Here is a 4,055-nt window from a genome sequence, read left to right as displayed (position 1 = left end):
GGTGGCTGCATTTCCAATAGAGGCGAAAAGGTTGTAGGCCCGTGTGCGCAGATTTTGGTGCACGTTAAAGAACCTCAGGTGGTCGAAATTTCCGCAGCCTTCCACTACGGCTTCTCTCATAATAATATAGTGGTTTTAGGACGTTAAACCTTACATATCAATCAATCATCACGTGATGAAGCAACACAAAGCCAAAATGTATCAGTAACAACTTGTCCTTTAAACTGGCACTCTTTGGCCATCAAATGGCCTTCGCGCCATACAACACCACACATCACCATCATCATCAGTAGCAACCAATACCACAGGATTTAGAGACATGCGTTAGCGGCGCCATCTCTCGGTTGCACCAACAGAATCCTGCTGATACTGAATTGGAATGCACCAAAACAATGATAATTGACGATAAAGACTAGTTAGAAAAACGACTACCCATTACATGCAGCAGAGACCCACTGAAACATTTTGATAGAACTGTGGTATGGCACACTTGTCAGTGGCTTTGAAAGATGACTGAACACTGCTCAATGAAAAAACACGGCACCTCATTGTAAAACTTTGAACATCCTGGGATGCCGCATGGTTGGTAGTACGTGTGACGCTGTAATCTTCCTGAAATGTTCCAGTTGCTCCATTTTGTGACTCCATATTTTCAAGACGATGTATATTATACGACACAATATATTTTCTGTCACCTGTTCAATCCGACTACATCACTGCTAATAACCTGTTTGCGTTTATTATTCACAGGATCCGACCAGCACTCTTTTCGAGGACGTCCTCGTTTGGCCCGCAGGCATCCAAGTCGTCACAAGAACTACATCAGGCAGCTACGCCGGTTCAAGCAACCAGCGGAGCCCTATTGGTAAGCCTAGTCCACTCTGCCTTCTATTTCGCTTAGTGAAATTTGTCTAAACTGCAGGGCAAGAAGTAAGCCCAAAGTTTCAGCTCATCGAAGTTTAAACCTCAAAAAAAAAAACAAGCCTGCTTACGAAATCAAAACATTAGTTGCGAAATTATTTGTATGAAAAAAAGTAAAAGAAGTATTAACCTCAAAAAGTGCTTGCGTAGTTATATTCTACTTTTTTTTGTAGGGACATCAAATGACAACTACAGAACCATGGATGCTCATTCTACAATCTTGTTTACCCGGTGTTGCTCCAAAAGTGTAGACATGTTGAATGAATGCAAACAAAAAGTTGCATGCAATAAAAGGTGTTTTCTTCTTGTACAGTGGGTTTTCTTATACAATAAAAGTGTGCGTAATCCAATACCAGCGGCTAAACTTGCCTGCGGAATGTTTCACAGCAAACTAAACGGCACTCCGGCGTTTCTGTTGAGCGTTTTTTTGTATGGTACATTGAAAGAGCCATCAAGGAGCAGCAATAATTATCAGCTTTTATCAGCAACGTCTGGAATATACAGGAACAAGCGTGCTAGGAGGCCTCTGAGTAGCGCTACAAATGTTGAATTTAGTAATTGACAACTAGTAATAACTGTTGGAATTTAACGTTTCTTAACCCTAATATGATTATGAGAGACGCCGTAGGGGAGTGCTTTGGAGGTTTCAGCTACCTGCAGCTTCTTAACGTGCACTTTATTCTGAGTACACGGGCGTCCAGAATGTTTGCCTCCATAGAAAATGCGGCCACCGTGGTCATGATTTCAGCACGCTACCGGCGAGTCAGCAGCCGAGTGCCTTAGCCACCAGAATGTAGAAGTTAACTAGTGTGGTGCAGTTTACTTATTTAAACAATGCACCCTAATTTACTTATGGATAATTTTATCCACAGTATTCATAAGCCTCACTGGCCATTTAGGTCAACAGAAATGTAAGAAGCTCAGTCGACGTCAGCGTTTAAGTGAGTTGGTAATATGCTGCTGAGGAAAGCTTTAACAGCTTGGAAAAGCACGAACGGTCAAAGGGAGGCGGTACGTACTACCTCTGATTAGGAACTAAGCTTGTATTTCGGAAATTACATATACATGTGTGTACAAAGTAAAAAGAAGATGCCATCGGCACTCAGAGTTCCCAGGTGGTCTCCCTCTTAAGTACCGACCGACTTCAATGCCGCTTAGCTTCGGAGATAAGACAAGAACTGGCGCATTCAGCATGGTATGGCCGGTGGCTATGTGTGTATAGCAATAAAAAAAGTTGCAACACTCTGAGGAAAAACAGAAAAGAAGTGGTAAGCATTGATAATAAAAGCAGCTCTTAACAAAGGTAAATATTGTCACATAAAAGAGGTATTACAGTTCTTTCTTTTGTATATGAATTATTTCAATGCATGCACATGCATCCTTCGCCCTAACAAGCCGCCCTAACGATCTCTAATCAGTTTAGTAAGAATTTTCTACTTCAGGATGCCACCATGGTTTGTGTTGTAAACAGAAACGAAACGACTACAGCGAGCTCGGACGTTAGACGTTGCCACTCTGCCCATTCCAGTGATGTTTACGCAAGCGTACATTGAGGCACCCCTAACTGTGGTTGCCGTATACATTGCGGCATGAAAGTGTATTGAAACACCCTCTCCACCAAAAGATTGTGGAACACGAGATTTTTGAGTAACCTGTATTTCCACTTTGTCTGAGAACATAGCATTGAAATAAATGTTTCAGCCTGGGACCTATAGAGCAACCCGTTTAATTTAAATGCGCTGTGCAGACGAGCCATCATCATTTTCAGTGGAACCAACGTTCCATAAACTTTTGTGGATGGGTGTACACCACGTTGTCGATATGCGAGTCAAACAAGTTCGTGTGTTTGATCTGGCAGACAGCGTCTTGCGCTAGCAAAAGCCATTAGCTTGTCACTTTCTTGAAGTTTAAACAAGAAATATTACAGCTAGATTTTTAGGTGCCACAACGTATGGATGCGGAAATACCACCGGAACGTGCTGAGGGGCAACACCGGACATTTTTGCGGGCGTTGTATGGGTTTTGATTGGATTCCTGCGAGGAACGAGCTGCACGGCGAAGCGGTTGCGATGCTAAAGCCTGACCCAAACGTCATCCCAGCCAGTGCGGTCACATTTAGGGTGGTGCAAAATGCTAGTGGCTTGTCTACAATTAGTTGCCAAAGTACGTTGCATAACACCAGATGGTCGGCTGAGATTGCTCGCGGGGGGGAAGCATGCAAATCTGTCGCATTTGTTTTCATGAGCAACGTGAGGTTGTTATAAAATTAGCGTACTGTGAGCACTTTTGGCACCTATCTATCTATCTATCTATCTATCTATCTATCTATCTATCTATCTATCTATCTATCTATCTATCTATCTATCTATCTATCTATCTATCTATCTATCTATCTAGCTATCTATCTATCTAGCCGTTTACGTCTGTGACCTATAGTGATCACCCTTAGAACTCCGCAGGAGCCAAAATTAGTATGAAAGGGTAAGGTGGTTTGATAAATAAGACGCGCTAATCAAGACACTATTAATGTCAATATCCTGTCACGTATGTCATCAAACACATTCCACCAGACAGTGGTACATATACACGAGGGCGGGATGTGCCACAGATAATTGACCCTTAGTATCTATCCAAAAACGACGACAACACACTTGGGTAATTTCAAAGCGTGAGCGTTCAGAAAAGGCTTACCTAAGCAGCGTTGACAAGACGAATGCAAAAAGTAAGCGCCAGGAATCCAGTAGAATCAAACAAGCATTCTACAGCGCAAACAAGAATTGCACCACAGAGCCACGCCAGGTCTCGGAACAACTTTTCATATAGACCTTAATGCTCATGAAACTTCGATGGTGGTTGCAGTGCTAGCTATCTAATTCAGAAAGATTACATATGTATTTCTATACTACAGCTGTCAGGTCTGGTTAACGCGAATTGCAGTAAGGTGCCATCTGCTGAAAATGATTAATGTAGTTGTGTCCAGGGCTACTATCCTCGCGAGCACCAGCGCTTCATATCAGCGTATCGCTTTTTCAGTTTTCTAATACCGGTGTCACAGGGGCACTTTTAAGCGAAATCGGGGTGGTGCGGATCGGTTTTCTTTTTCGCGATGAACTTTATGGCCGCTGCTACACGGC

The 4,055-nt window shown here is 42.8% G+C and overlaps 1 long non-coding RNA gene across 1 annotated transcript; it reads left to right on the top strand.

Annotated features, from left to right (window-relative positions):
• Positions 1–753: 753 nt before the first annotated feature.
• On the top strand, positions 754–1,229 carry LOC142817326 (uncharacterized). Its single transcript, XR_012895174.1, has 2 exons — positions 754–865; positions 1,095–1,229. It is a non-coding gene; the product is annotated as an uncharacterized LOC142817326 (long non-coding RNA).
• The last annotated feature ends 2,826 nt before the right edge of the window (positions 1,230–4,055 follow it).

The sequence above is a fragment of the Rhipicephalus microplus genome, chromosome 5 (genome assembly GCF_043290135.1).
Source record: "Rhipicephalus microplus isolate Deutch F79 chromosome 5, USDA_Rmic, whole genome shotgun sequence".
NCBI lineage: Eukaryota > Metazoa > Arthropoda > Arachnida > Ixodida > Ixodidae > Rhipicephalus > Rhipicephalus microplus.
The sequence above is the reverse complement of the archived record's forward strand: the minus strand, read 5'-3'. Positions and strand labels throughout refer to the sequence as shown.